Raw genomic sequence first — 23,903 nt, forward strand, 5'->3', positions numbered from 1 at the left:
TGCTTTACAGCTGTGGCAGCTGAAACAGCCAGATGGTTTATTGGGGAGCCAAGTTTTGTTTATATTCGCCTCAAAATGACTTTTAACCAGACAGTCACGTAGGTTTCTTGACCTACGGCTAGTCATCTCGGGGTAAGGTTTCAGCACACCTTTAAGGTCTTCATCAGCCCTAAGAATGTGCCAATGTTTTTGAAAAACACTCTTCGCATGATCCTGCTGTTGATTAAATGTTCCAATGAACCTGATAGTGTTATTAGATCTCTCCTCTGTTTTGTCCTTTAGTAGATCTATCCTCCGAGTATCTCTGGATCTTTTGTATGCCCTGTGGATAATGTTTTTACTATATCCACGTGCCAGGAATCTATTCTTCATGCGTGAGGCTTGATCCTCAAACTTTACATCATTTGTACTGTTCCTTTTTAGCCTCAAGGACTGTCCTACAGGGATGCCCTTAATCAGATTGGGTGGATGTGGCTGTTGGCCCTCAAAATACTGTTAGTGGCGGTACTTTTCCTATAGATAGTGGTACTGATGTTCCCTCTAGGTTCAATTCTGATGAGTAGGTCGAGGAAAGTAATTTGTTTAGGACCGACCTCATAAGTCAGTTTATGGTTATTGGTATTATGGTTCAGTCCATTGATGAATGTTTTCAGGAGGTCTAGTGGCCCTCGCCAAAGTAGAAACACCTCATCGATGAACCTATACCAAAGCTCAATGTGGTCCATAAAGGCCTCGTTATCATCACCGAAAACCACTTCTGCCTCCCACCAGCCCAGGTACAGGTTGGCATATGATGGGGCACATTTGGTCCCCATCGCTGTTCCCTGGGTCTGGTGGTACAGTTTCTTATTAAATATGAAGTTATACAAAAGCGCTATGTTCCTTAAAGGAGGATCCCCGGGTCTTCAGGAAATATGACACTGCCTCGATTACCATAAGGTGAGGTATAGATGTATACAACCCTTCAACATCTAGTGATACCAAAATTGTATCCTCTGAGACCGTAATGTTATCCAATGTATTTAGGATATCCTTGGTATCCCTCAGATAAGATGGAAGGGCTGTCACGAAGGGTCTCAGGACCAGATCTATATAGTTACTGGCATGTTCAGTTAAATTGCCAATACCTGAGACTATTGGTCGTCCAGGGGGGTATCCGTTTATTATGAATCTTAGGTTGGGAATAAAAGGTTGCCATTTTGGGGTGCTTAACAAGGATGAAATCCATTTCTCTCTGTGTGATAGGTTTGCCTTGTAAGGCTTCTGACAGAATTGTGAATAATTCACTTTGATATTCTAACATGGGGTCATTGGTAAGGACCTCATAACACATTCTATCAGCTAGTAGCCGTGCATTCTCTGTGACATAATCTGCACTTTTGAGAATGACATGGTTCCCCCCCTTATCGGAGGCCTTGATGGTAATTTCTTTATCTTTTTCCAATTCAGCTAAAGCTTCCACTTCCATTCATGTCAGATTTTGGTGAGCACTGTGTGGGGTGTGTCTGAATCTTTCCAATTCTAGGGTGACTAGATCAACAAATACTGCTATGTTGGAATTAGTGTCAAGTGGTGGCATGAATTTTGATTTGGGTCTGAGTGAAGTAAAAGGACCTTCACCCTCTATCCTTTGTGATCTTTCCTCTTGAACATTTTGTGAAGGAGCAATTTCCTAGCAAATAGGTTGAGATCTTTAACCCATTCGAAATGTCCATTTTAGAGGTGGGTGTAAAGGACAGACCCTTGAGTAGCACACTTCTGTGGTGTTCGTTGAGTTGGCGGTTGGACAGATTGATAATCTCACCACTAGTGTTCGTCATCACCGGTAGATAAGGAGCGTGATCTAGTAACGTCTGTTCCCCCTCTGTCTTCTGTAGTCTCCAGTGCCTCTTCCCCTTCCCCGACCTCCTTTTCCGCCTTCTGGTTTGCCCCTCCCTTGTGGGCTGTATAGTGCCCTGGGATCCTCTAAAAAAGGAGGGAGATGTGGTCCCTGGTGGCGTGTCTGCATATGGTGTTTTTTATGTGTTGTAGGGTGTTCCTCTTCAAGATCTGAGTTTGACCAGTCTGTAGATGATTCAATAACCTCTGGCGAGACTACAGGTTTTTTTTGAGTGAAACCTATAGATCTTCCCTACCTCAAAGTCTTTTTTGTCCCTTTGGTATTTATGGTATTTGCGCTCTTTGAGGTCTTTGGTAAATTTGTTGATGTTAATTTGCAAGAGGTTTTCCAGATCTTTAAACTCAGTCTCCTTATTCCACTTGTCCACCTCAGTAAGTAGCTGATCAACTTTGGCACTTTGTACTGTACCTTCATTTGAGTGCTCTGGTGATCTACTAGAAGTTGCATTAGATCTATAGAGTACTGACCTATAATAGTTTCCCAGTTCTTAATAAAACCTTCATCCGAAATGTTATGTGCTGGGGCTAGATTACTTCTTAAGCCCCTTGGGATCAGTTTATCTCTAATATAGGTTTCTATACTGAATACTTCCCACCATAACTTGATGTAATGTTTGTAGTTCACATCTAGGTCTCTGAAGTAGTCCTGTATTTTAGCTACATGTGGTGGATCTGGTATACCTGTGATAGTCGTATGGGTAAAAAATTCCTGGGCTTCCGTTTGCCAGTCATTAGGATTTGGCTTGCTAGATAAAAAGCCTGCCATAGTATGGTAGCGTGCTAAGGGTATAGTCGAGCAATAGTCACTCTATAATATAAACGCACGGGAGGGGGAAAGGGCTGGGATAAAAAAGTTTTTTTATTATCATTTTTTATCATTAAATCATTATTCACTAGATTTGAACTCTCCATCTATTCCGGGGGGATCCTTGGAGATATTGAGGACCTGTATACAACATAGCTGTTAGAACAAAGACGAGCAGTTCCAGGAAATCAATCCTCCATAAAGCTAAACCCTTATGGGTTTTAACTCACACTGGCCCGTGTGAGTATATGTTTATATATATATTTATTATCTCCTTGGAGATTATTTCTCATCCCTTTACCAGTTTATATCATTGTATATATATTGATACCAACCTTTGGTTCCTTTCTTCCACTCCGGGGGCAACTTAACATCCTGAGGACCCATGTGCCTAACAGCAGCCAAGAGGAAGGTATGTGATTCCAGGAGAAGACCTTGTACAGAGTTAAACCCCGAGAGGTCTTTGCTCACACAGGCCGATGTGAGTATTTTCAGTAGTTCACCTATCCTACTGTATCATCTCTGACTCCCAGCCACTACTGCTTACAGTGCTTTATACCCACCTGTATACCGTTGTTGTGTTTCTGATCTGCGCTCCCCTCGTTTCTCTATTTTTGTTTTCTATTTGGGAGAAAAGGATATCTCCCTAGAAGGATGTTTGAGCAGCAGACAGGGGATCCCTAGGTGTGTATTTCCACGAAGAAGAAGACAAAGGGGTTCCCTTAATTGGTAATATATTTTTCCATTTACATTTTCATTCACTTTACTAAAGGTGATCAGTTTAATCTATAGAGAGCATCCGGTTACCCTTTGTGCACACTCCATCAAAGAGTGGATGAAAGTATTAAGGAAATCTCACAATATCTTTTTAAGTCTTTGCACTCTTCTCAATAAAAAGACAATAGTTCCCTGAAGGCTGAGACAAGTGAAATGTATACAATTCACACACCTAAAACCTAATTGGGAATGTCTATTCAAATGACTTTCTTCAGCAAGACATAGTACTCACATTTTTCTTATTTTCCTTTCCCTCACCCACTCCAGGAGTCTCTATTGGAGGCGTAACCGGACGTAGGTAAGAAGATCCAGGAGCAAGAAAAGACAAAAAGGAAGCAGTGCAAAATCAAGGGCGTCAGGGTCTTGAACATCATGTGTATTTGGTTTCTTGAACATCGCTAGTCACAAAGCTCTGGAGAACCTTGTCAACGTAAACACTGCTGCCTTCAGTGAAGCAGACAATAGGTCACCCTGATGGGTGCTGCTAATGCTTTTGTACTTTGGGGAGACTGCAGAAAATTGCCACAATATGGGATTTGGGAAGCATAAATTGGTATTCATGCCTACTGATGATATCATCATCTATGCTTCATAGTTTTTCCATGATAAACTTCTTGAATCAAAATCAGCCTTTTCATAAATATCCAATAGGGTTTATTTTAACCAATTCCATGACTTTTGAAAGAAAAGTATGCATGAATTTTACAAACAATGAGTAATTAAGGATATGTGCAATAGTAAGTGAAACCCTGGTTTTATCAGCTATATTAAAGGGGATAATAAAATGCAGTTGCTTAAATAATTAGGTAGATCTTCAGAGTTGAGTTTGGGAGTCCAGACCATACAGTATGTAAAGATCAGAAACTTTGTGAGTTTGGTCTTCACCATGGAAACATGTCATGCCACACTCAAAATAAACCTCAGCCATACCCATATGCTTCATTATAGAGGTGGGTTTTAAAGTGCATAGAGACTGTACTAGTCAGATATTGAGAGGAAGGACATTCAAGAGGTGTGGGGAAGTGAATGAGAGGTTTTAGATGGAGAGAGCATTAGATACATAAGGGGTAGAGAGAAGACATCCTTGAGCAGAATTCAAGAGTTGGGACAATGTTTAGCGAGAAATTGGGGCTGAGATGTAAGCAGAAGAGTGTATAGCCTTAAAAGTGATGAGGATTTTGGGTGTAATTCAGCATTAAAAAAAAGAGAGGATACCGGCGCCACAATAAATATGAAGTGTAAAGTCCAAACCATAAATGTGTGTAGTCCAAATGAAATCCTTAAATGACTAGTGATGAAGGGATCTCACATCAACGGACAGTGCAATATGTGGAAAAAAGAGGAAAAAAACAAATTATGGTGCAGTATGCCAATCACTGTTGACTAAAACCATAACAGACTAACACATAAGACAAACAAGACAGACAAACGTGAACACACTAGCAAGGCTGGAATATTAAAACAAAGCTAATTTATTAAGACTAAAACTGGATAGTTGGAGGGTCACTGACATAACACGCATCCGGAGGGGTAAAAGTGAAACCCTACTCACAAGATGCTGGACAATAACAGGCAAAACAGACTGGAATTGCGCTGATGATCATCCAAGATGGCGACCGGAGCACTCTCACAGGCGTCCCCACGTGACAGGGGTAGAAGGGGAGTCACAGGGACTGCGGGATTTCCAGGCGGATGTGACGTCGCGCCTCACGATACTCCCAAGGTGACGTTCCTCCTTCACTCCTCTTCTCCCACGGCTTCACCACGGCTTCACCAGCTGTATTGCAATGTCCTCCACGGGCCAGATGCAGCTCTAAAACACTCAAAAACCTCCCGACGCGTTTCGTGCGCATGCGCGCACTTCTTCAAGGGATGTGACATGTATGCCGTTGAGGAGGACATTCTCCAGTTGCATTCCAGGGGGAGCATAAAGGGAAATAGAACAAAAAACAAAAAAACAATCTAAGTGCAGACAGTTTTATAACTGGTGTGTAAAATCTATGATGAATCTTGGCTCATATGTGTTGCCTGCTTACAAGATGTAAGTCAAAAACAAGCGGTTTTGACACAATGGTCTCAGCAAGGAGGATTTCTCAACCAGGGATGTGGAGACTCCAAATCTCAGCTCAGCAGCAATGTGTATGCAAAAGAAAAGATAACCATAGTGCAGACCAGTACTATAAATTTTTTCGACTTAATGGGGTTAAAAATGAACACTTACAATAAAAACAAGTATTTCATGCATGTATCACATTCAATGTGATCAAGGAGAGAAAGCTGTTAGCTTCAGGCTCACCCGCCACCTCCGGTGTGACTCTGTGTGGGACACCACTCTCTGGGACTCTCCACCTCTGGTGTGGACTCTGCGTTGGACACCATTCTCTAGGACCCTCCCCCTCGTGGGCTCCCTCTGGGGTATGTTGTTCCTGTCCGATTCGTTGGTGTTGTAGGACGCTGTATGGGTCTCTGCATGGAGCTCCCTCTCGGGTGGATTGTCCTGTCCGGCTGGCTCCGATACGTCACTTCCGGTTAGTCCCGATACGTCACTTCCGGTCACGGGTCTGTAAGTTTTGCTACAAATTCTCTCCTCTCAGGGCGGCTACCACTCTACGCGTTTCGCCAATAGGGTGCGTGGCTTCCTCAGGAGTGTTGAGGAGGACATGACAACCCCGTCAAGACCACGCCAGGAGACAACACGGCGACCACGACCGGAGGAAAGCTTCCTCCCAGACATCCTACCATCGCCCGTTGCCACAAGCACACCCGCTCCCAAAAGACCTACACCCGCTCGCATCGAAACAGTGCCCGACATCACCATCCCACTGTACTATAATGTATACAGTACTGGATTTCTTTAATAAAGGAGATGTTACTTAAAATGCTTCAACATTGTACAGTATTTGTAAATAAATGTTTTTGTACTGACTCCACCAATAAAAGAACATGTTGAATTGCCTCACATTGTTTCCATTTGCTCCTTTGACAGTGTAACAAATGTAGAGGCTTGCTGCACGGTTTTTTTACTGCCTGGTCGCGCAATTGGCATAGGAACTAGGTCAATTGGCGTGGGAACTAGGTCAATTGGCGTGAGAACTTCTGTTCTAGGGCACCTAGAAATAAAATTCATTTTACCCCTAGATATTAGGAACCCCCTCACTTGACCCCAACAGGGTCCGAGCAGTAATGGCAGCGAGAAAGGGTCACGCCGGCGAGGAGGGTCCTACCATTGATCGTAATGGCGGAGAAAGCTTTGAACCGGCTAAGTCAGAATGAGCAGAAACCTGGAACCCACAACTCCGGTTCTGTTCGACCTAGAGGGCTCAGATTCGGTGACCATGTAGTCCTAGTTGCGGCAGGATTGCATGGCAAATTGCGACCCTCTCGTGGCAACAGAACGGAGTCAGGGTGATGTTAAAATTTAGGTTTCTGCCATTGACTTGCATGGCAGAAAAAAAGCCACTTTGGTAATGTGCTTTTAAACTATCTTTTGGCCCCCTAAAGAAGTACCCAGCCAGCGCCACCAAAATAATACGGCAACAAGACAGTACTCACCATTGAATTTCCCATTCAGCTGGCGCCGGCGCCGGTCCACTGCCAGTCCAGCTTTCTTCATCATCCACGTCGATAGTTGGCAGCGGGACTAGTCCACCTGTAGTCAGCAGGTGATGCTGGAAATCGCTTAGGTACATGCAAGCTTCATCAAAACTGCACGCCAAATCCAGCTCAGCCTCAGGCTCAGGCTTGTCACTGACAGTGGGACCGTCATTGGAAGCCGGTGCTGGTGCTGGTGCATTGCTTGGCAGCGACTGTCGCTTCTTAGTTTGTTTTAACACAACCCTTTGCCTTTTGCCGCCTCCATGATCATAGATACGGGAAAAATCCGGTGACACACACCAATACCCTCCAACAAATTGGGGCTCAATACGGTGAAAACAGGGGTCACTACATAACCTTTTCCTTACTGCACGCTTCCACGTATGAGGAGTTGGCGAAAATTTGAAAAAGTCATAGTTTTCGATAAAATACTGATAAATTTGAGCAACTGTTGCCATCGTATCCTCTGTTGCATTAATTGCGGCCCATATCAAATACGCGTAACTTCTGTCAGGTTTTTGGAAAGCGGGCTGCACTTGAACACTCATGGTGGGTCTCTGCAGAATAGTGTAACACAAACTGAAACTAGTCTTTGTCTTTCTTTAATATGAAAAGCCTAAATTGATACATTTTGGCAACTCTTCCTTCAGTCTCAAGGCCAAGGCCAAGTTACAATGGCACACTGTGGTACAGTATCTTTTTTAAACGAAACACCTGCAAGCCGACACATTACTGATTCGGCGCATTACAATTCATGAATTTCTGCCATCTGGCGGACACGCGAAGCATTGCAGCCTATTTAAATCCGAACCATTATTAATAAACCCATCAACCACGCGTCAGCCGGGCATGACCCCTGGCTGGGAAGGCAAAAGGAGCGCGGCATGCTCCAGGTGAACAGCGTGGCATTCCAGGAACAAGCCAGGTAAAAGCCGGTGATTTGTAAGAATAAAAGCTGCCGCAACAGTAGTTGTTGTTGATCGACAAAAATGAGACACTTTATTATCCAATTAGAGATGGTAAGGTTTAAATGGGGTAAATGCACTCACATTCTTTCCCTAGGGAAACAGCATTTTCACATGCGCATTCAAATCTAATGCACATAATACCAAGGGTCAGCAGCCTTCTGCAATGCAGCCCGGAAATCTCACCACTGCCAGCGTCCCCCTGGCAGCTCAGTGATAATAGAGATAATGGCTAATGGAGGCTCCCAAAACAGCGCTGCTGTGGCTTCTAAGCCTTAAGTCCCTTCTGCAGCATCCCAGTACTTGTGGTACTTCCATAATCTTCTGAATATGGCTCCGTAATCATGCAATTATGCATTGCGTCTGCTCCTCCATTCCATATGCTTGATGTTGCATAGTTGGCTGAACACACCTTTTCCGGGAGCAGGGGATGGAGGAGGGGTTGCAACAGCCAGAGGGCAAGTGAGAGCTGTTACAGTGGGAGGGGATACATCCTCAGGAAGGGGAAAGGCTACAGTAGGGAGATGGGAATGGGTGGGTGAGAAGGGTGATGCCTGAAGGGGAGGAGAGAGGTAGGAAGGAGGGAGAAACAGGAAGGGGAACGGGTTGCAGCAGCAGGTGATGTGGCAGGGAGTGTTGCTGCAGAGGTGGGGGAGGGTGGGATTGGGCCAGGAATGCTGCAGAAGGGACTGAAGGCTTAGACCAGGTCCCCAGTGGTCACTGTGGTGCGTGCTATAGATGGAGTGTGCGCCACACACCACAGCACAGCCCTCTACAGGGCAGGCCGCAGTGGCCATGTGTGTGTGGGCATGCAAAGCACGATGACATGTTCGCTGGCAGGGAAGACAAGAATTTGTCTTCCCGTGATGTGACACTATCACGTGGTCAGCAAGCAGCCAATGGAAGGGCATATATGCCCCATTATAACTGCACCCCCTGTCATGGCCCCGCCCCCCCACTGATCCCATCACTCCCCTACAGATTGCACCTTTTATCTGTGCACGTGCTGCCAGGTCACCAGGCGCACGTAAAGCAGTAATTACTGGGGCCATAGCCTTAGGAGCCACAGCAGCGCTGTTTTGGCAGTCTCAATTAGCCACTATCTCCTTTATCTCTGAGTTGCCAAGGGGATGCCAGGTCTCAGGCCTTTCACTGTAACCGCTCCTTGCTCCCAATTGGCAGTCCAAGAAAAGTGAGTTGTCTCCCCACACAGGTCACAAGTTTTCTGGTGGGGGCATTCATTTGTCTCGTTACTCCACTCTTACAGAACTGACAGGCTCTCGGGGTGTATTCCTTCCACTGGTGCACTAGTCCTCCTCAGATTCTGCAGGACTGGGCTGGACAAAATAAAAAAAGCCTTCCTGAGCAACCGCCCATGGAAAAACTCTGGGGGAGGTGTTGTAGCGATCCTTGGCCTCTGGGTCTGGCCTCAAACATAGTGCATTTACCAATCTAGTACACCAGATTGTCCCTGATCTTGGTTGGGTCTTTAACTACAATGTAAATGCACTAAAACAAAGGTGACAATATAATTCCCAGGGCTGTGGGGGTTTCTAACCATCACAGTTACCCTCTGCTTGTCCCACTGGATGGGGCAGTTTGCTTTGAGCTTGCAAAAGAGGTCACCTGTTTCAGGGTCTCCAATACCATCTGCAGGCGTCTGCAGTGTTATAGGTGACAAAAAACAGCCCATCCTTGTGGTTTTGAATGGCAATGGTTTCAGCATCCAATAGGGGGCACTGTCCTCCCTCAGCTGCAGTACCACTGTCTGCCTCATGCAGGTTTCCAGTAGGGGGTTCATCTTGTTGCTGCTGCTCCCTGTTCCAGTGGAGCTCAGCCATTGCTGCTGAATCTGGCACTGGTGTCTCTGCTGCTGAAGGGGTTGAGTCACCTGGGCTGCTAGAGCTGGGTCCCGGTGGGTCTCTGTTAGTCTCCTGGCTGCTCAGGGTGCTCAATAGTCCCACTGCTGCTTACTTCTTCCTCAGGGCTTTACTCTGGGTCATCCCTGCAGGCTCCTCCGATGCTTACTTTCTCTCGGCCTGGGCCTGAGGTGCTGCTGAATCCATCCTTCTCATCACAGGGGGCAGGTCTTCTTTATTCCTGAGGATCCTGGGAAATCTGCAACCACCGTGGGTCCTCTCCAGTGAATCTGTAAGTCTTCGAAAAGTTTCATCCAAAAGTCTTTTGATTGCTTGAGAGTAGCCTGCCTACTCTAGTGGACTAAGCCACTAGTCATTATAAGAACTGCTAAGAACAGATACTACACTTGATATTAGCCAAATGGTCAAGAAGTCCAAGAAATCCTACAGTAGTTGCGGTGAAAGCCTTGTATGTAGGTGATAATGGTGAAAGCATGGTCTGAGACATGTGAATGTGATCATAAGTGATATTTTTATTTACTCTTTGCTATATGGTGGAGGGGTTTGTCACTTTTGTACCCAACATAACTTACTGTAGTGCCGACGAGTATTCTAAAACCAATCTGGGGCAATCACCAACAAGACCCAGGTACATACTGGGTAGATGCTGAAAACATGCTGGGTACATGCTGCAACATTTCTGCAGACAGACTCATGGCCCATCGGATTAACAGCGGGTGTCCCTCGCAGTCCCTGCTGTGTTAATCCGTTGGTGATAGCCCCAGATCTTGGATCTTGTTGGTGATAGCCCCAGATTTTCCAAGGCAAGTTTAAGGCAAGTGTTAAGAATACTTGTCGGCGCACCTGTATTTAATGTGTATTTTTATTTAAATCTCACTTTTTGAAGATTCATGAATATTAAAGCAGCAATACTACTTTACATTTTTTTTTCTTTTTATTTATAAAACATGTGACCATTATTACGTTCTTACTTAAGTTGGCAAGTATTTCGTGCTCCTGTTATAAAACTGTAAACATTCTCATTGTGCCTAACATAATGGCCACCTTTCAGTTTCTATCAATCCTTCAGTCGGTTTAACTCAGAGAACTACAATGTATCCCAATATTATTAAGGTTACATTATCTATATATCAGTTTCCAGCTCAGACTGCTGGGAACATTGGCAACAAATCATCACAAACAGGAAAGGGTTGCAAATATTGTGCACTGATTGGGAAGTGGGCATTAAAATTAAATATAAAAAAACAACACTATTACTGTATCTAATACTACAGAACTGATTTATTTAAAAATAAAACATAAGATTTCACATGTTTTGCTGCTTTAATTGGTAGGCAACTCAAATAAGTATTTTACTCTAACAGCTTTAAACCCCTTCATGATAATTACAGTATCATGTATATCTATATCATTCACTGTTATGTTACTCTGTCTTTCTGCAAGTTTCCTAACCATGAGAATGTGGTTTTCATTTCTTGTATACTGTAGTCACAGCCACACAACGTTTATAAAGGGCAATAAATATATTCACCGTGTAACCATGTAATTGTTAGAATGACAACGATTGTCTATATTATAACAAGTTCAGTTTATTTCATGTTAGTGGTAGAGGAAATAAATGGACATTACTGTTTAACAGACAAATCTTGAATATGTGTCCAGTCGTTGTTACCATTTTAATTCCTGCAAAAAATCATAGTTGTTCTTACAAATGCATTGCTAACTGAGCAACATAATTCTATGGAACAACAAGAGTTGTCAGGTTATGAGCTTCTGAAACATATGTATCAAGATCATGCCATACGTTTTCTTACATCTTTTGAAATCATTTACTGTACCTTAATGATTTTCTCTGGCAGTATCATTGAGTTAAAAATAGTGAACTTAAAAAATAAATACAGTTAATATACAATATTAAATTTCTCACAGTCACAACATTGGAGTGTTTTTAAAAGCTGATGTGTTACATAAGGCCTCGGCCATGTTTACCGCTTGCTGGCGGAAGTGCGCTGAGGCGCGCTCCCGCTCAGCACTGAGCCCCTACGGCTGCAATTAGAGCGGCTTTAGTAGGGGCTTGCCTACGCTTCCGCAAGCGCGCGGAAGCGTAGGTCTTAGGGAATTTTTAAATTCCCCCGCTTGCCGGCGCGACAGGCCGATCACGTGAGCGGTTCGCCCAATGAAGGCGAACCAGCTCCGTGACGCCACTGGCCCGCCCCCAGCCCACCCCCGGCACACCCCCGGCACGCCCCCTGACGGCGCGCCGGGCAAGCAACCGCAAGGCCAGGGAAAGCACCCGCTTTCCCTGAGCCTCAGTGAGCCTCAGCACGCCAGCGGTAAGCGTGTCGGAGGCCTAAGAGATATTGAAGTCATAAGCACAAATTTGTAAGATTGGGGAATTTGGGATTTTTGCACCTAGAAAACATATCGTGAAGTTGTCCAACTGCCCAAAAAATCACCAAGCTTTAGCAAATAATTATGAAATGAACATTCTGGTGAAAAAAAATGCCTTCTTCAGCAAATTTGTTTGAAATTCTTTACTGCAAATATTATAAATAGGGCACAGAGGCACAAAAATTCCCCGCTAGTGTATTGGACTTTTATTTGTAAACAGTGTGAGTGGTACTGTAGTGTGGTATCCAAGGATGGGAATTGGAGTATACTTGACTGCTTAAGGCGAACTGCTTGCAGGCAGCTAGTGCCTGTAATTTCCATGCTGAGCATCAATTATCCCCAGCTGTCTGTAATCATATCACATTAATGTATAGAGCAAGGAAGTTCACTGCATGGAGCACGGGTAATAAGAGATTACTATACAGTTCCCACCTCAGCAATCAACATGTGGCTGATAATGATTGATTACTGACTGACTTTACACCGTGACAGTAAGGCTGCCCAGCCCACTCCCCAATAGACTGAAGGGGGTTAAGAAAATTCTGAACAACAGCTCCGCAAGCCCTCTATGTCCAAGACTATTAGAGCATTCGAGCAGGGCCCAGCACCACATGTAGTGCCTATGAAAGCATAATTTGATTCCTCCACCTTAGCAAAAGGAATGGATGCTGAAATGGCTGTAACAGCACTTATATAGGCTAATATTTGCATAAAGTTGGTAACAAAAAATTGTTTGCAGTGGAGTAGAGAACATTTGATAAATCTTCACAAACATTTGGGTAACAGTTCTCCAAGGGGTCCCACATAAAGTGGCTTGAAACCAGTATATACACATATGAGTTCTTCACAGGTAATGACAGCTCTAATTGAGGTAAAATAACCATTAAATTCAGTTTCCTGTATATGGTGGACTAGGGGAAAAAGTGTTAATTTTCTGCAAGCTCTCTGGATCTCTCAGCAGCTCAGTAAAATCCAGTGAATAAAATAATTATATAATACTATACGTGCATCCACCTAATGTACACTTTTTATGGTAACTAGATGAATTGGCCTCTAGGAAAAATAAAATTGGTTACAATAAACATGAAACTGCAGCTCTCTACAATACGCTGTGTTGGAGTAAAAATCTTTGCACAGGGATTTGGATAAAGAAAACACACTTTATTATGTGGGACAAGGTTCTGTACTACCAGATAGATGGCAATGTATATACAGTACATAATAAACAAAGACTGTGAAGAGGAGTAATGAAGTAGATAGGGCTCCAGGAACTTTTCAATTAATCTTTTATTCAGTAAAACAACTTCTCTTCATCAACAAGAGGACAAGGGTTCAGTGCAGGCAATAAATGTTTTACAACCGCAAGTATTCTCCAATCGGAAGACTGTATATAGGGAGGTTTTCCTCCTTCACCCTTCTATGACAGAATAACTCCTATTGGTTTATAACTCTGGACGCCTACACTACAAGAACTAGCCCCTGTCTAGAAAATAATAAAAGAGAAGCTGCTCCTTATCTCACTAGCCCTGTCTGACCTGGAGACCCCCCTTTGTTGGATCTAAAGTTGGTTTGAGATAAGTGGATCCCTGATGTTAGGGATCCCTTGAGGCTTCCTAGAGAACAGGGTCCTCCTGGGGTCTGAGGATAAAAGGTGGCTCCACACCTTTTATATCTGGGGAGTGGCCAACACTCTGTCCCTGTAACTGGGCAGATTTAAATGTTGCAAAGGCCCCTCAAACTGGCATGTGACTCCAGCATCTTCCAGGCAAGCAGGTGCCTGAAAAATTCAACAAATAGGAAACATAATGGGGGACAACTCACATGCCTAGCCTGGTGATCAGCTATTAACCCTGGAACTGCCTGCAGCTACCAGGGCTGACATGCAGGGCAAGGGACGATTTTAGCAGGGTGCTACATACACAATGAAGATAAGTAAAAAAAAAATCAAAGCTTCTTTGCTTAGAACTTGTTAGGAGTGACTTGGTCCTAATCCAAACCTCTGGTTGGTCAATACAGGCGGCAAGGCACTGCGGATTTCTATTAAGCTATTTATTGCCAAGGAGTTGACGTTTCGACCTCAGGTGGCCTTTTTCAAAATGAATGGCATAATACAAAAGTTCACCCAAAAACCCAATAAGTTGACCTAACACCAGGCATCCCAAATTGATACTAATTAATGAAATCATAATCCCACGCCGCTCTTCTCCTCCATGACATCGCATCCCTCTGGTCCTGCTGTCAGATCCTCTGTTGTGGTCCGTGGACATCACTCCCCATTGGTTCCTTCTCACTCCATGTGAATTTGTATAATCATGCGAGATCCGTGATATCAGCATGAGATCCGTGACGTCAGTGCATCTGAGTGCCTTGCCTACTTCAGTGATTACCCTTGGGATATTATGCAGAGATTCCTGGACCATGAGCACTGGTAGTTGTATATTTTGTTTATTATTATTTATTGGTGTGCAGCTATTTCCAATTTTAGTGGTCAATACAGTCTACAGGCTTGAAGAGTGGCAAGCTCACGTGTAGAAAGGGACAATACTGCATCATGTCGGCCTTGCAATGCATGCTTGTACAGTAAGTGTAGTTTCAAGAAAGTATTTTTCCATAGAAAAGAATTGTACGGCTGCCATTTTTAGGTGATTCATACATCTTTTTTTGCTAATAGCTCATACATAAACATGTACACAGTTAATATACAATTGTACGATAAAGCAGGAGATCTAAATAATATAAACTAAATAATACTAAATCTGTGAATATTTGAATTAAACCATTTGCAAAAATGTTCGTTAAGGGAAATGTGAAAAAATGTGCCTGTTTCTATACATAGGGGCCTATTTACAAAACAGTGATAAATGGTTTAATGGTCAATGAAATGCCCTTATAGTGCGATACTGCCTGCTTTGCTATTCATTAAACAGTGATAACAGTGCAGTATCGCACAATAATGGCTTTTAAATTACCATTAACAGCCTGAGGCAATAAAGTCGTCCGACAAGACAAAAAAAATAGCTTTTTTTGCCAGTAAATGCTATTTACTAAACAGTGATAAGCTTATCGAAGTTTAAAATCTTGCAATATTTTGTCGTCAGCTTTGGCACTAAAGATATTGCACGATGTATCAAAGTATTTTCATTTTTGTTTCTGCACAGGATTGATATATGTGCAATCATTGTTGATTGTATTGGTAATTCTTGTTTATTTTTGGTGTTTTGATTTGTAATTATGTTTTTTTGGGGGTTGGTTTTATTTATTTATGGCATTTTTTTGGTGTTTGCTGTTTCATTCTTGTTTATTTTTGGTGTTTTTCTTTTGGTGATTGTTTTGATGTAATTTTGTATTTTTGGTGGTTGTTTGTTTTTAGCTTGCCCATTTATTGCTATAGTGGCAAATCATGTTCATATTATATGGGCATGATGTACCAATGTGCCAATCAAGCGGTAGAAGGTGGGGGTATTTTCCCAGGGGAGGGTGGTTAGGCCGCCCGGGTGCGTAGCTGGAGATGGGGGGTTAACCCCTTAATTACTATAGCGGTTAATAACCGCTGTGCCATTAATATTCCAGATGGTGGGGCTGACAAAAGACATAGCAGCAAGCAAATCAGATGTTAACCCTTATACTTGCAAAATGTTGACATATTATAATGTTAGTTTTTTTATGTATCTAAAATGTACTTTTAATAAACTTGTGGCCCTTCTACGTTTAAGTGTTTTCTGGTCTGACACTTTTGGAGATCTGCTTGAAGAGTCCTGGTCTAGTCCATATATTTACCAAGCAGTGCTATCCATAACATACCTTACAGCCCATACAAGTGAAAGAGCCATAAGATATTTGACAGAATAGCAGCGCTCAGTAAATATGAGCCTGCATTGCTATACATTTTAAACTAAAATTATTGGCACCAATAACAGCACTAACCATTTTAGAAGTTTGGGTTACAAATTTAATAAACTAGGGAATGCATTAAATCCAAATTAACCTAACAGGAAATAATCCAACACATTGTTTAATAAAGTAATCTCTGTTGCTGCAGGCTCCCTCCCTACATACTGTAATCATCAATGATGAAGCCGGCAGGAAACTAAATTGAAATAATACAAGGAAACCTTTTTCTTCAACACCCATCCCCAAAGCTTCATCTAAACAACCATTGTTTTGCTGTTTTAAGTTGCGTCTTATTAACACAGTTAATATGAAGAGCTCTGTTATCTGATTATATGAAAAACCTGACCCAGCCCCAGTAATATTTTTTTTCATGGTGACATATTCATGTAAAGTTTTGCCAGCCTTCCATTGTTCTGCCTACAGTTAAATACACACATATAAATGCATGGAAAATATAAAGTAATATCTGACATTTCAATGTAATTGTGTAATGCATTACCAAAATACATCGTATTTTAGACTGTTTAAATTACACCTTTGAGCTCATTTAGATATATGAATAATGGCAGTTCAAGCAAAAGCTGCAAAATTGAGCTACCTACATGGAAAGTGGAGGCACAATATTTTAATTTATTTAAAAAATGTTTAATCAGGAAATGATACATTGAGAGTTACCTTTTGTTTTCAAGTATGTCCCGGGCACAGAGTTATGGTGACAATACGTGGTTTCATTAAATGAACAGAGGTTATACTGTACAGTACATTACATTTACAGACATTTCAAAATCAATTAGAGATAATATGATTATGGACATATCCACAGTAACATTTACAGACACCTTCTTTTCACTACTAGCTTCCCCCCCCCCCCCCACTTATCTTAACAATAAATGATAGACTAATCTGTGATGGGGCAGAATGACTATAGCACACTGAATACCATTTTTATAGTATGTTACTCTGAGTCCTGGGGATAATTAGGAGAGCCTACCACAGTTGAATCTCCTTCTTAAAGGTCCTGATGCACTATTAAGAAAAAGTGGATGCCGTGCAAGAGATCCCTACAGATGCAGCCACCAGTATTAGATCACTTGCCTTGGAAAATATGGGGCAATCTCCCAATAAACTGCAACATTTCTGTGAGATTTCTGCTGCCAGTTTAATGGCCCATCGGATTAACACGGGGGGGGGGGGTGTCCCTGCAGTCCGTTCAAACTGAATGGGACTGCAGGGACCCCTGGTGTGTTAATCCGATGGGCCATTAGTAATCTCACAGAAATGTTGAGGCATGTTGTGGCATTTACTGTGAGATGCCTTAGTTTTTACCCAGGCAAGTGATCAGATACTGGTGGCTGCATCTGTATATTGTATATCGAATTATCTGCATTGATTTTAAAAATTTATCATGACCTTTTGAACATTTTCTCGTCACGTACTTGACTATTTGCTAGTAGTTGTGTGAAGTTATTTGTTATTGTCAGTCATGAGACTGCATAATAAAGTATGTGTTTTCTGCCATTGCATTTAGACACTTTTAAGTTAATTTAGCTTGTCTCTTGCCATAAACTTCAAGAGCATGAACTGTGTAGTGTTCCCTCTAATTGCCCTTATAGTCATTGTAGATAAGTGAGGTCAACTGTTCCTTTTGTTTCCCAAGGGAAAATAATATCTATAGAAACATAGAGTAGGATACTGCATTCCCTATTAAAATAGCATTAAGCATCTATGGAGATTTAGCACTCCCCAGTCAGATTGTTCCAGAAGAAGAACTGGTTGTTTTAATATTTCTAAATATAACAAGTATTGTATCTTTTCTTGTAAAGCAACACATAAATAACAAACTTCTGATGATGAAGAATAAACTCTATAGAACTATGGACATACTGAGAATGCAGGGAGATTGAGATTTCCAGGCAGCAATATATTTCATCCATGGAATTTTGCGATCAGGATAAGAAAACAACAGCAAGGAATTCAAAAGAATAACATTCACATTCTATCTTTAAAATGATAACTTGCAGTGTATATTTTCTAGTTCTGACGGTGAATTTTCACAGGAGTAAAGGTGATATAAGGCAGGGATTCTCAAATGTTTCCTTATCTTAGGCAATGTGAATAATCATTTGGAGGACCACCATACTTACTCTTACCTGTATTAATCTACAGTATATATTTACATATATATATATACGCTATTATAAATACTGGACTTAGATAGTAAGACTAGCCTACAGTAGTCATAGAAAAGCCATATACTGTAAGAGAGAGAGAGCAGTTTAAATATTTTGGGGGTGGCCACGAAGAGAAACGACCAGTCCAATGACTGTTATTAATATTATTCACTCATGTTCTCATCCACGAGTATTTGATTTATTAGCCTCTTAGATGAATAGAAGTCGTCCCCTTTGAATAAACTCTGTTTATAATTTCCAAAGCAACCTTTAATTATGTTGGTTATTGTATATTATCGAGCACTATAGTAATTAACTTGTGTTTTAGGCATGTGGGTTGCACAAAGTAGATATTATTTCCTATTGTAAAATTAATGTTCTAATAAAGGGAAAAAAATTGTAATGTGATACAGTAGGTATTATTTAATAAATGATAAATGATTTGTTTAGGGCTTGACTTGTTGTGATTACAAAAGAGGAAGATGGTTACCTCAACCCAGTTGATGAGAGAATAATGCTGCTGTGTGGGTCAAATCAAATTATAGGTCAGAACCAAAAAGCATATGGAGAAAGTCTGTGAAATTATGCCTGAGTATTCAGTGTAGGTATCAGGATGTAAGGAATCCTCGGAGGTAACATGGAATCCCACAAAAGACAGGAGACTAAAATATGTAAAAACTGACAGGGTTTACTGGTACACTGGAGGAAACAAAACTGGGAAAACAAAATGAAGTCTGCAAAGTATGCAAAGCTACATGCAAAATGTTTGGTAGCTAAAGGAACAAACAAGGACAAAGGCAAATAGTACTAATGGAAATAACAGGACAAACCAAGGCTAGCAGCACGAATTGCAGTGCTACAGTACATGCAAAGAGCAATGGTAGCAGGGGACAAATATTAAACAGGAGGTTAATAGTTCAAAGGGAATACAAGACAACAAACAAGAGGGTACTTATACACCTACAGAGCTAGGAGCTTTCATAAAAAGGAACCGGGAAAGACGCAGCGCTAAGGAACCTGACTCCTGACCTGTAAACAGAAAGTTGACAAGTAAAAAACTAAAAGACTGGGTGAGATTTTATACTCAAACTAAGATGGCAGCTCAACTGTTCTAGTTCTAATGGACTGTTCTAGTTCTTACCAGTTCTGAGCCTAAATATGACTCATCTGTGTGCCCCTACAGTTCTATATAGAGTACTGCGGGAGGGAATCATGAAAGTAGGAACAAAAGCCGTCACATATCCCATTAAGACAGCACAATTAAGCCTGCACTCCAATGTGTGCAAAATAGTTTTATGCGCCTGTTAATGTATCAGTCCATTCAGACTTTTGTCCAAATGTAACATGCGGATGTAGCAAGCTTCATTGCTCCTGTATTTGTGGAATAGGATGGTATATGTTGTGATATTCTGCACCAACATCACCATTTAATTCTATATTCTGCATTATAATGGGATATGCTGTGTTTTGCTCTGTGCGTGTTCTCTAGTGGTATTATTAATTTGTGATATTACTCAAACACAAAGTAAAACAAATCTCCAAAAGACAAGAATGAACTTAATGTGACAGTCATCACCAGTTTCAAATTCAGCAATTTAAATGATTTTAAATAAATATATATTATTACGCTAACCCATAAAATATACTTTAACTTTAATATCAGTAACTACTGCTAAATATTTTACGTTTATTTTTTATATTTTGCGGTATCATCAAATATTTCACCAAGCAAAAAAGGGTCATTAAACTGGCCAAATTAGTCTTACAATTTGCATGTATTCCAGGTTTTGGAGTAATTTTGCAAGACAGTGAGCTAAACAGCAACATTCTAAATATAGCCAAACCGAAGTACGCAAAATGGTGTGAAATGGGAAGTATATTAACTGTTATATGACCTCCTGCATTTTCTTCTAAATTGGTATGACCAGAAACTGGTGGGACCAAGAGAAAGAGATGCCAAATTGGCAACTTTGACCATTTTGATGGCAAACAATAGAAAGTGCCAAAGACCTCTTTCCTGAATTCTTTGTAGGGTGAGAAATAGCTGAAGTAGCCCCAAAGTGCTTTCAAGGGATTTTTGGTTGAATACCAAATCTTCATTGAAAGTGGCTAACTGTGCTAAACTATCTCTTCATCCTGTTTTCAGTAAGCTCCAAAACTGAATCGAATATAAAACCTACATGAAAAAGAAACATATCCCAACAATGTTGAATGAAGGTCTTAGTAGCCATAGCGCCTATGAAAGCATGCATCATGGATGCCTTCATGCCTAGTAAAGTTCCAAAGGGGCGTGTCATGATAATATCATGAGATATTATGTATTTTAATTAATCTGGTGTTTCTGGGCTTATGGTGCAACAATTTCAGTTTAAAAATACAATATATTGGGTTTATGACAGAACAAGACTTTTTCTGGGTCTGTGCTGGTCTTCAAATAGGACTTAATTCCAGGGGCCTATCACAGATGGCCCACTAAAAGAGAAACGTGTTGTGTACTGGTTGTTTACTGCAACCAGTAGTAGTACTAATGCCATATTGCTGGCGGCAGAAGCAGAAGCAGCAGCGGACACTGCATTCTTTTCTCTAAGCCCGCCACTCAGGACCTTCTATTTTCTTAGTCTTTTAGCTGAGAAGTGGCAGGCAGTGCTGGTACTGGAGGAGGTTTAACTGTCAGTTCCATTGTTTGAGCTATTGTCTGAGTGGCTGCCACCAGTCACGGACTGAGAGTGAGTCAGTGTACACCATGGGGGAAGTGCCTCAGCATGGTGGCATTGGGTGCAGTTTTGCTGTTGCTGCATTCAATATGGTATCAGTTGAGGAAGAGAAAGGCACAGACAAGGAGGCAGTTGAGGAGGCACAGCTGAGGGGAGTAGACGTGTCCTGAATTATTGCTCTGGTGGTGATTATGAAACAAGGAGGATGATGATGGGAGGCAGTACACAGTGCCAAGAGGAGAAACAACTTACACCCCCTGAAAGATGACAAAGCCCCAATCTTTCTGTGTGTGGACCCATTTAATTAGCCACCCCAGGGAACTGTGCAGAGCAGTGCAGTGGTTGACTGCACTATATGTGGTGCCAGCGAGCATAAGGGCAATAATTGGGACTACTGCCATGCATTACCACCTCTGCTATTATCCCAGTAAGTCCCGAACAATCCTTCACAAGCAGTATTAGTCAGGCCAAAGCCACTAGGAGCTATTGGTCTAGGGTTGCTGAGATGTCCTGAACCAGTGTCATTTCCCTATTTCCCATTATCACCACCATTAGTACCACCATCACAGCAGCAACTGGGAGAGAAAACATGTAGAAAGGCAGATACAGAGAGTGGGAGACCATTAAAGCTATACCCCAGGGTATAGGTTATATTACAGTTCCTATCATATGGGAAAACAGTCAGTGGTGGTGATACTGAGGCTGAAGCAAGAGACATAAGGTACCATCCCATGGAATATGAGCCACATAGGCAAATGTGGAGAGGGATACACAAGGTCAGCCTTCATCATCCTCCTTCCCATCATCATCACCACCTCTATCTATCTATCTATCTATCTATCTATCTATCTATCTATCTATCTATCTATCTATCTATCTATCTATCTATCTATCACCTCTACGACACCACCCCCAGCCATGAAAAATACAACAATATATTGTATTATGTATTAACCTTATCTACTATGTAACTATGTTTTAATTGTTCAACTAGTACATTTTGGTGATGGCTGCTCCTGCTAGTTTGCTATGCACACTGCTGCACTTGATAAGCAAGCACAATTCTTCACATTTACTGTAGGTAGTCGAAATTGGAGGAACTTGTGCATGATACAATACGCAATTGGAGCAATTCAGCTATAGCTCTAAAGTTCATGCTCATTCTGTCACAGTCATGTCTCGTATGCATACAGTATATTCATATTGTTCATAGGATGACAAATTAAACATTTGACTACTCTTCGATATTATTGAGTGGCCCCATTTGGTATACATTGGCTAGCAAGTCTGAAGCAGCACTACAGGTGTGTAAGGGGCTCACAGCCTCTCTTCTTGCCGGCCGCTGCACTTGCTTTCAGAAGGGGTGCACGCGCTCCCGTGCCGGTGGTTGGGAATGCACAGAGGCTCCGGTTCCGGTCCCCTGCTGCCGCCGGACCTCCGCATACACACACACCTCCTCCGATGCACACGCGCAGCCATCACGGGCTGCCCCTGGTGCCGGCCGGTCGCTTCGGGGGCGCGCCCACTACCCGCATCCCCGTGCATGCCGCTTATCACAGGCGCACGCACAGAGCCCAACACCTGGCCACAATGGTCTCCGGAGTAGTTGAACACCTGCCCTGCACCTTGCCACCTCCTATCAGCGCTTCACATATCTCTGACCTCATCATTTGGGGATTCCTCCTATTAGCTCCTTTTTCTCATATATACTCAATTAGCCCTATGCTGATTGCTGAGCATAGACTTTGTTCCATGTGCTTGCTACAAGCTGCTTGATGTTTTGCTGTTTTGCTGTTTTTGACTTTGTATCTAGACCCCAGCCTTGACCCGGATTTCTGACCTCTGGCACCCTTGGACCTCGGCACGTCTACCAGATCTCTCCTCTCTCCTCTTCTCGACCTCGACCTCTGCCTATTCTTGATCTCTCCAATCCTGACTACGTCAAGTACCTCTATGATTCCACACTCTCCTACCCTAACCTGGCTAACCAACACTGACACTGCTTACCAGACCTGCCCTCATGGTTGTAGGGCTGCAGTTTCATATATCCCCACCTCAGCCTCGCGGTCTAGTCCGGTTTGTGGTGAGCATCCGTGACAAGGTTGTGGTGGATAGGGCCCAGGGAGTGCACACTGGTGTTGGTTCTGGATATTATTTATGGTGTTATTGTAGCGCCGGTCAGCTAAGCTCAGCCAGGATCTCATTCACAATCCCTGACATGTGGTCTTTTAGCATTGGTTCTCTAGATGTAAAGTCTGAGGAGGCTGTATTGGTGGTGATAGTTGTAGTCAGAGCCCAGGGGGTGTAAACAGGTGTTGATGGTGGTGCTCTGTACTAATACCAGTGGCAATTGTCAGTTAGTCACTCTCAGACCCTGACATGTCACATCACTTGCATATGTAAGTTATGTTGGTATATATTTTTGTTCAAGTCTCAGGTCACTATGGTACTACTTGTGGTGGTGGTGGTCAGTGATGTAGACACTGGTGTTCTTGGTGGCAGGTTGAACACACTGCTCATCTTTCTCCTCAACAGTTTTATGTTTTGTAATACTGTATGAGGCTGTAGAGTCTGATTATCTGTGGTAAACCCACATTTCATCTGTTCAATTGAATTAAAAAGACATAGAAACAGATGCAAACAGGGCCACATAATATTGCACAAAGCAATACATCTTTTATCTACTCTTACAACCATTATCTATAACTCTTCTGAACTTCCTCCTGATACTGTAGTATAAGAACTATAACCCATGCCGTGTCCAACTCTGCATGTAATGCCGAGGACTGGAATACAGGTATATCCCTGATCTTCTC

Source organism: Ascaphus truei, chromosome 1, assembly GCF_040206685.1.
Source record: "Ascaphus truei isolate aAscTru1 chromosome 1, aAscTru1.hap1, whole genome shotgun sequence".
NCBI classification, from domain to species: domain Eukaryota; kingdom Metazoa; phylum Chordata; class Amphibia; order Anura; family Ascaphidae; genus Ascaphus; species Ascaphus truei.